The sequence below is a fragment of the Xenia sp. Carnegie-2017 genome, unplaced genomic scaffold (genome assembly GCF_021976095.1).
Source record: "Xenia sp. Carnegie-2017 unplaced genomic scaffold, XeniaSp_v1 HiC_scaffold_23, whole genome shotgun sequence".
NCBI classification, from domain to species: Eukaryota; Metazoa; Cnidaria; class Anthozoa; order Malacalcyonacea; family Xeniidae; genus Xenia; species Xenia sp. Carnegie-2017.
In genome coordinates, this window is record NW_025813486.1 from 16,998,415 (window position 1) to 17,008,969 (window position 10,555).

At 35.9% G+C, this 10,555-nt stretch overlaps 1 pseudogene; it reads left to right on the forward strand.

The window, feature by feature from the left end:
• The first annotated feature begins 4,818 nt into the window (after nucleotides 1-4,818).
• LOC124449272 lies at nucleotides 4,819-7,800 on the forward strand (annotated as a pseudogene).
• The last annotated feature ends 2,755 nt before the right edge of the window (nucleotides 7,801-10,555 follow it).

Genomic DNA, 10,555 nt, shown 5'->3' on the forward strand with positions numbered 1-10,555 from the left:
TTCAAGGATTCACATGGGATGCATTGCTTTTAATGAAGTTGAAGGCAGAGGAAGCAAAAATGGATGAAAAAACTTTTATATATCTGATGAAGATGAAGTGGAAATAACTAAAATGAACAATGAAATAAATGTGAAATTGCAAAGAGTGAAGGTGGACTTGTACAAACAAGTGGTCCTCTAGCCATAATTTCCTTTTTGGTTTTTAGTCTCCCTGAACAATTTTTTTTCCAAAAAAGATTCTTCACTTATTATACAATGCAAAAATATTACATATAATGCACAATATTATTTATAAAGCTTATTGAATATCTTAGCTCAAATTACTAAAGCTATTTCTAACCAACAATATGAATAACATCATATCATAGCATTTTCAATTATGTTCCTTTCTGTAGGACACCAACATATTTCTTTGTATAAATGCAAAATTTCCAGAATTATATTCAGTTCTAATTAAGACATCAGCCAATATCCTAGCATATTTAACTTAAAACTTAATGACTATGAACCTAATCAAGATTTATTTACTAGTTAACAGACCTACTTGTAAGTCTAGGCCAACACGTCTCATGCCTTCAAGTGTATTTTTTTAAGACTTATCGACTAAAGCGATAAAGATAGTTAAACTAGACTGTTTGTAAACAGTTAAATTGTTGGGTTTGATGCAGTGGCCATGATAAATATTCACACTGATGTCTGGAGGTTTTATTACATTTATTACAACACATAGAAGAAAAACTAGCACACGACAACTAACTGATACACATAATGATATAGCTATTTACATACGTGACGCTAAACTATGATCGGTCAGTTTATTTCCTCAGCTCTTGCTACAAATAATATCGATTACGTTTACAATCATTTCTATAATTAAACATGTAGGAAGTTAACACACACTTTACAAGATACACATATACACATGACATGAGAGCATAACCTAACATCCCCCCTTGCTCGCAATGTCCTTTTAATTGCAGATTAAATGTTTGAACCTATCTAGCTTGATTTTACTTGCCGCCTTGGTAAATATGTCTGCTAAGTTATCTTCACTTGCAACGTACCTTAAGTTTATCGTGCTGCGCTGCGTTTCACTTCTAATGAAGTGATACTTAATGTCTATATGCTTCTATCTCTTTGAAAAGCTGGATTCTTAGCTAGTTTCATTGCTCCCTGGTTATCGTCATTGATAATCGCGCTCCTGCTATCTCAGAATATGCCTAGGTCGCAACATAATTGCTTCAAAAACTTACTTTCCTGCACTGCCTCAGCCATAGCTATATATTCTGCCTCACCAGTAGAAAGTGCAACTACCTGCTGCTTCTTGCTTTTCCAGGATATCAGAGGTCCTCCCTCCGACAATAGGAAAGCGTATCCGGAAATGCTCTTCCTGTCACTAGCATTTCCCCCCCAATCGGAATCACTGTATCCTACTAATTCTAAAGGGTTCTCGCTCTTTCTAAACGTTAGATTTAATTGTGGTGTCCCCTTAAGGTATCTTAGGACATGCTTTGCTGCATTTAATGATGCAACAGTCGGTTTGGACATGTATTGAGACAGTTTGGTAGTTACAAAGCATAAGTCCGGCCTAGTGCCTGTCATAATGTAAATCAGACTCCCAACAACTCGTCTATACAAGTTAGGGTCCTCTAATTCGGGTGAATCTATGCACATTAATTTATCGTGTTTGGGAAGTGACGGTGGCTTTTTGGGTTTGCAATCGGTCATTTCAAATTTTGCCAATATTTTTTCTATGTAACGGCTTTGGCTCATTTCTATTTCGTCATCAGAACACTTCAGAACCCAATCAAGTAGTCGTATAATGTTTGATTCCAGTTCCTACCGCTTTGTTCAAGACCGTACAACGACTTGTTTAATTTGTAGACAAGTTTTTCTCCATTCTTACCCAATTTTTCGTAGCCTTTTGGTTGCTCAACATAAATGTCGCAATCAATGGGTGCGTTTAAATATGCCGATTTAACAGCCATTTGGTGTACTTGCATATTGTTTTGGACTGCGTGTTGAATCAGCACACGAATTGAATTCATTCTAGCAGTGGGTGCGAACGTCTCATGATAGTCAATTTTTGAGACTTGAGGATAACCCACAGCTACATACCTAGCCTTAAACGTCTCCTCATTGTTCATGCTTGTTTTGATTGTGTACACCCATTTTCCACCCACTATTTCACGATTTGGGTGTAACTCAGTAAGTGTGAAAGTGTTATTATCCACTAATGAGGTAAACTCATCGTCCATGGCGTTTTTCCACTGGAATGATCTTTAGAACTTACAGCTTCAGGAAAAAAGTGGGTAAATCATTCAACCGGTAACAATGATAGACTGCAAGCTTAGTTGTGGTATCGGTTATGCTTTCAATTACATACTCATCTAGATATGCTGGCCTATTCCGGGTTCGGGTTGGATACCTTACAGTGTCATTCCCTTCTAAATCATCAGGTTTCCCCCCTATTTCTGCAGTAGGCTGTTCTAACGTAGGTGTTGCGCAAGAAGGTTGGTAAATTTCATCGTCCGTTGGAGTCTACTCAATCTCATCATGGATACTATCAAAAAACTTTACTCATCTTACTCTCTCTACTTTCATGTTTTCAGGGTAATATACCAGGTATGCAGGGCTACACTTATAATACCCAATGAATATCCCCTTCTTACTTATAGGTTCAATCTTTTTCGGGTTTTGCACATAGGCATAGCACACTGAACCAAACACATGCATCTTACTAAGATTAGGTTTTAACTCTGTTAAAGCCTCATAAGGAGTTTTACCCAACTGGTCATTGAAACACCTGTTTCTGATATACACAGATGCCATCACTGCATAAGTCCACAAGCCCCTTGGCAGCTTTGACTCAAGTAGCAAACACCTGGCCATATTAAATAAACTTAGCCAAGCTCTTTCTGCCGTCCCATTTTGGTGAGGCGAATAAGGAGCACATGTCTCATGTTTAATCTTGTTATCACGCAGAAGGGTTCTATTTCAAAAAATATATCATGATTACCCCACTGTAATCGTCAATAAATGACAGGGCATACTTGAAACCGTTTTTACCTTCTGATCAGTCCTGCTAAGTCTGAGTGTACTAGATCTAAAGGGGGTTAAGCTCTTCTATCAGGGGTTCTATTCCTTGCCTGTGTCATCTTGCCTTGAGTACATATCTCACATTCATTCTCATCATAACTTGAGATCTTCATTCCGTCCACTACCTTCTCTAATTTACGTATGTCCGAAAAATTACAGTGCCCTAAAATTTTATCCCATTCTAGCAGAGTCCCTGCGTCATTCTTAGAAGACGAAATGCTATTTAGGTAATAGAAGCGCCCTATCTTCGCTATGTCAAAGACTATGCCGTCTGCGCTCCTAAAACTCTTGTTTTGTTTATCTAAATTCATGCTTCCGCCTTCTTCAATCGCCGCGTTGACCAAAAAGATACCTTCATTATATGATGGAACATATAGCGCATTGTTTAAGATTACCTCATGCGTGCTTCCGTTTACGTCATAAAGCCTTACTTTCGCTGCACCCCTTCCTGCTACAACTTTAGCTTTGCTGCCGTCGGCGAGTTCTATGACATGCATATCCGGATCAAAATTTTTATCAAAATTAGTGAATTTCGTTTTGTCACTAACAATATGACTAGTTGCCCCGGTATCTACTAGAAGACAATCATTACTGACGTGACAAACCTCACGATCACAATTTGCTCTTACATTAAACATAAATGTATGTTCACCGTTATCGTTGTTTTCCTTTCTTCGATCTTCTGCCTTCTTGGTTGTATCTCTCCTTCCCGTGTTGCTGCGACATTCCTTGGTCTCGTGCGACTTGGTTTTGCAGATGGAACACCACTTTCCATTCTTTCCTGTCTTCGACCAACAATCAGATTTGCGATGTCCCTTCTTTCCGCACTTGAAACAGGTCCCGTCAAACCTTTCGCTGTTTCTTAACATCATAATATTCTCCTCCGTCTCAACACTTCGGCTTTTCTCACTTCTCCACTTTTCTTCTGCAGGAAAGAATAGACGAAAAAAACGAAAGAATAGACGAAAGAATAGACGAAAAGCAGGAGAAAATAGACGAAAAAAACATGAGTTGGAGTTAACACTGAAAGAAAACAACCAACTGCTGGCGAAAAAAGAAGATGGTACGTTTTACTGTAAACGTGAATGAGTATTCAGTTACTGTTGGTATATATTGTTATGTTATTCCAATATTAGTTTGTAGCATCTGACATGCTGTGTTTGTGTTAAGAATTACATAGCATTCGTAAATATCTTGAAAAAGTTGTAGAAGATGAAAAAAATTGAGACAGGATTATAATCGTATTTTGTCTTTAAACAAACAAGTTGAGGTAACTTGGCCCTTCTCCATTTTTTTTTAACTCTATTACTCAATACTTTTAATGACGCTTTTTTGCATTAAGGCTCTTCAAAATTTTTGAACAATAGTTCTTTGTAGAGAATTATCAAAATTTTTTTTCACTTAAAGAACGACGTGGATAATATGAAAGGAAAATTGGACAATAAGGACCAATTAAAGGAAAAAAATAGTAAAGTTGTATATGTGTATATTGGGGTTTATGTAAACCTTACTTTAGATTTTAACTTTCCAGTATATTGTATGTTGCATCATAATGATATTAAGTTATTTGATAAATAAATTATTTGCCTGTGTTTCAGAATTACCTAGCACTCGTGAAGATGATGAGCAAGTGAAGAAAGAAATAGAAAAAGTGAGACAGGCTTATATTATCGTCGGATTCTGTACATGATAAGTACAAGTGAATCATTTGGCTTCTCGATGTTTTTTGATTCCATTTTAAAGAATTATAAAGCCAATGGCGATAAGAAAGATCAATTGCTCATGAATAATGAAGAAGGTGTTGCTGTAAATGTTAATTAGCTTGTTATGTGTATGCGACCCTTAATTAACAACATTACAAATCTGAAGTATATTATGTGTCGTTGTGTATGTTAGTATTGGGTTGTTTTACAAATAATAATTTGTTTGTGTTTCAGAATTACATGAAACTTTTGATCAAATGAGAAAAGAGGAAGAAGCAGTGAACCAATCTTATGGTCCTATTGATAGAGATGTCGAGCCTCAGGTTATTTTTGATGTTTTTCTTTTTGTTTTAGCTGAAAATTTTTTGGAGGAAACTTAGCAGTATCTTAATAACTGGCGAAAACTCGTTGAGATGAGTTTTTTTCATGGTAGCATTTACTGAACGTCCTTACTTTGGCCCTTACAGGCCCTTACTTTGTTATCATTGTATTCATATCAATTGCATATTGAGGTATAACTGCTGGAGTCATTATTAAGATGGTGATAACCATAACACCACCCTCTTGTTGTTCTATTATAAGAAAATATTTAAGTGTTTTGAAGTGTTTATATAAAATTATTGAACTTATCCAAAAAGTCGCACAATTTAAAAAAAGCGCTGCAAAACACTCGTCTTTAGTTTGTGTTTTGCACGCTTTTCTCAACTCTCTCTTAAATAACGTGGGTTTTGATTCGGGCATTCAAACACGGAAGCAACTTATCGTATTTTTTTAATTGTTACTGATTATCAGAACGCTTATAGTACGTAAAACGTGAAAAAGCACTGTTGAAATTATTTTTTTATTTCCCAACGAAAAATTACTCTGCAGGCGACTCATTAATCAGTGTTTAAAACACCATGATGAGTCTATTACGCTTCGATCATCGTCTGGCTACTTTGTCTGTTCTTTCTTGACTTGATCAAGCAATTGCTGAATGAACTCCTTGCGCATGTGTAAATGCAAAGTAAATCATGCAACCATACAAAGTGTTTTGTTACATACTATAAAACAAATTCAAGAGGAAGTTTGAGCAAATTTATAGTTTTCAGTTTCTGCTGATAAATCTAAAAAATGGAGTTAACATATCGATAAGTGAGGGATAATATTCATCAATGCAATTTATAATTCCTAAATGACAATTTATTTAACAGGAACAAAATTCTGAAAAAGTAAGCATATATGAATATTATGCCCTCTAGGACCTCTTAGCTTGTAACGTCTGAATTTTAAGACACTATTCCCTCCTAGTTAAGAGGTTATATTGATTCAGTTGGCGCAGTGAATTTCTACTGTGGTTTTAAGCTAGGGCTCAAGCACGGACGATTTCTTGAACAAGTTTATGCAATTTACATATCAACAACATTTGACTTCCATGTCAGAGAATATATTCCTGCTATCCAGAAAAATCTGGCGCCACACTGTGTGAACATAATGCATATTATATTTTCGTTCAATGATATGTTATTATATCATCATGATAACCCAAAAATAATAATATTAATAATTGTGTTCACTGTATTCTACAACATTGCATTTGATATAAATTAATGTAAAATTTGCAGTTATATAGTTCTGTTTCCACTGCTTCTACAATCTACATTTCGTCTAAATAGGATGACAACGTTGCTGCTTTAGTTGTTGATAATGGATCTGGTATCTGCAAAGCTGGATTTGCCGGCGATGAAGCTCCTCGAGCTGTATTCCCATCGATTGTCGGCCGTCCTCGCTATCAATGTGTGATGGTTGGTATGGACAAAAAGGATTCATATGTCGGCGACGAAGCCCAGAGTAAAAGAAGTATCCTTACTATGAAATATCCGATCGAACACGGCATCGTGACTAACTGGGATGATATGAAGAAGGTAAGTTTTAGAGGAAAATTTTAGTTGTACAATTCTCCCTTGTTTTATGTTAAAGCCCATTTATTCATCATAGATCTGGCATCATACCTTCTACAATGAACTTCGTGTAGCTCCTGAAGAGCATCGAGTCTTGTTGACCGAAGCTCCACTCAACCCAAAAGCTAATCGTGAAAAAATGACACAGGTTTGTCACTGCATTTCAATTTATGTTGACGATGGCCAAATTTGGGCAAAATTTATTGGTTTCTTATTGTATTTCAATATTTAGATCATGTTTGAGACATTCAACACTCCAGCTATGTATGTTGCCATCCAAGCAGTCTTATCTCTGTATGCTTCTGGTGGAATGACTGGTATTGTGTTTGACAGTGGTGACGGTGTCTCTCACACTGTACCAATCTATGAAGGTTATGCCTTGCCTCACACCATTTTTAGTCAGGAATTGGCTGGTCGTGATTTAACAGATTATCTCATGAGAATCTTGACCGAACGTGGTTACTCATTCACCACGACAGCTGAACGTGAAATTGTCAGAGACATCAAGGAGAAGCTGTTACGTCGCCTTGGACTTCGAGCAAGAGATGGACACAGCTGCAAGCAGCTCTAGTTTAGAGAAATCCTATGAATTGCCTGATGGTCAAGTTATCACTGTTGGCAATGAGCGATTCAGATGCCCAGAAGCACTCTTCCAACCTGCCTTCCTTGGTATGAATTCTGCAGGTATCCATGAAACGTGCTACAATTCAATCATGAAGTGCGATGTTGACATCCGTAAGGATCTTTATGCCAACACTGTCTTGTCTGGTGGAACGACCATGTTCCCAGGTATTGCTGATAGAATGCAGAAAGAAATCACTGCTCTTGCCCCTCCCACAATGGAAATCAAGGTCATTGCTCCACCAGAAAGAAAATACTCTGTCTGGATTGGTTGCTCCATTTTGGCCTCTCTTTCCACCTTCCAACAGATGTGAATCTCGAAACAAGAATATGACGAATCTGGACCCTCAATTGTGCACAGAAAATGCTTTTAAGCATCTAACAGTTTGTTATTCTATTTTCAATTTAACATTTTACTCATCATTGGTTGTAAAATTCATATTGTAAGGTTAAACCAAACTTAATTGCTCATACTTTTTTAAGGAGTCTGTACAGTTCAACAAAAATTGATGAAAATTGAAAGAAGTAAAAACCGCAAACTGTGAATGTTTGGTCTTTTATTTTGAAGCATGACTGATATCAGTGACATGCCACAATACTTTAGATAATTATTATCAACAAAACCAGACAGTTGTGTGTAAATAAGCAGGTCTTCTGAATGTTTTTCTTTTGAAATAATGGTAATTTTGGCTATAAAGTTGCTTGAAGGGTCCGGGTGAAACTTTTGGGGTAGTTAGTTGGGTGCACAATTGCTTTAACAATGATATTAGTTGTTATATTGGTGGTTTGGGGCTATTCATACGCTGACAACATAATAGGTGTTTAACTTTTCATCTGAGCGTATTTTATTCCGCTATGACGAATTCATGTCTTTGATGAAAACATTCCACCTGGATTGGTGGTTCCTTCATGGCCTTACTATCCTCATTCAAACAGATCTGGATCTCCAAACATGAAAACGGTGAGAATGGACCTTCAATTGTGCAGAAAAAGTGCTTGTAGACAACGTTTTGACAATATATTAAAACATTTTTTAAATTTTGTTAAAAATAAAATGTAACTAAATGAACATAACTAAGATATAAATCCGTTTGTAGAATTTCTGAAAATCTGATGAAATATGATGGAAATAGTGCGATTTTTTCATTGATAACTATAGATAGCGTTGCACTGTTTTGACACTATATATTAAAATATGTTTTTAAATTTTCCCTATAAACAGAACTTTCTATTACTTTTAAGGTAATCATAAACTTGTTACCTACCTTAATGTTTACATTTGCTATCATATTAACTTTACTTATATAATGGCACATCGCATATGAAGTAAAAACATCTTTGAAATCTTTGTTCACGGAGTTTAAGAGACAAAATCGTTGTATTTTCGACAATCCTAACCAGGGGCGGATCTAGGATTTTTCCAACATCAATCGTAAAACGTCCGATGCGCTCCTCACCTGGGGGCGTCTGAGGCATTCTCCCCTGAGAAATTTTGAATTTCAGAGCCTTGAAAATGCCATTTTCAGCGTTTTAGAGCAATACAAAATGTATTTTGTGGGCATCGTTTTTGCGTAAAAACAACACATTTTGCTTACGTTTTTTTCAAGTGGACAATACTTGAATGTCTTGCCAAATATTTAGGCTCATTATCATGCCAAATATATGGCTCATTAGCATGTCTAGGAACGTAAAATTTATTTTACAATAATGCTATTCAAAAACAGATATCGTCTTTAAAAATTTCTACCAAGTTGTCAGGCATAGACCCCCTAGAGACCCACATTCAAACCTCTATGTAATGAGTTAAGTTAGAAATTTGGTACTACAAGTGACAGTTCATAGATATAGAAAAGCTCAGACTTCAAAACATGCAAGTTTATTGTAACCCTTTACCCATCTCCACATCAGTGCCAGCAAATTCAATTTTTGAGAAAAAACTCAAAATTTTTTTTCTGGCAAAGATTATGCAAAAATTATCAGAGTGAAAATTTGTAGTTAAGGACAGCTTAATACCATAAATGTCTATTAGGCAATTCACTAGACTATTATCTCCTGTAAGTATATGCAAGGTGTGCTGTATAGCAATCACTAGTAGCATTGTATTTGCAAATACAAACAGAATGTAACCAACATGTCTTTAATTATATAATTACATGAATGTTAAAATTGGTTCATGTGTCATGCTTACTGGTTATGAGAGATATCTTTTCATATGATCAAAGCTTGTTTAAATGCAAATCTGAAATATTCTAGTTTAGAAATTATAATGATCATCAGAAAAATTATCTAGTGATCATGAAAAATACTTTGCTGTTTTATCAAATTTCAAGGTTTATCTGCATACATAGGAAAACATTTTTACTTTATAGAAAATGCTTTTCATACATCAATAGCCCTTTGGAATTTATGGCAACCAATCTGGTATGAGCCGTATGTTAACACACCTTTACATCTCTACATGAGGTGTTCAGTTAGAAAAGGGGACAATATGTGACATGGGACAACATTTCATGTATGTGAAATACTCAGGTTTAATACCATTCCAGTCAAATTATCAAAATAAAAAGCTTCATGGATCAGAAGACTCAAAATCACAGGTTATAGTAAACAGCTTCTCATGTAATCAAAGTTTGTTTTCTCAAATCTTAAAAAATATGTAGTATAACTGTCCAATGATTGAATGATCAATTATCATAAACTGAAAAGCCTCAAGCATTTGTTTATGATAAAGTGAATAATAGTATGGCGCCTTATGGCTACAGATTTTTTGTCCATTGAAATATATTTGCAGGAATGTAGGATTTCGCTGCCATATAACGGCCACGATCCCCAAGCACTAAAAAAATCATAGGTAAAATTCCTTCGGCAAAAACAATTTTAGAAGGATCAATCTGCTTACCATACTCCATATTGACATAAATCGCCTCACATACTCGCATAAATTGACTTTGATATTTTACTTTCATGCTACACTTCAGTTGTCCTTTACTTAAACGAGCCAATTACACGATATCAACTGGACTCCTTATAGGTCCGGCCCTCCGACTTATCGGTCGAGATTATCCAGATCGTCCACTGAACTGGCTATTGATCAATGGAATGGCTTAAATAAACGTCCTTGAACTCCGTTATCGGTCGAACCAGTCGAGCCACTCCTCTAATCAATCAGCCAGTTAATATAATTCTGTATAT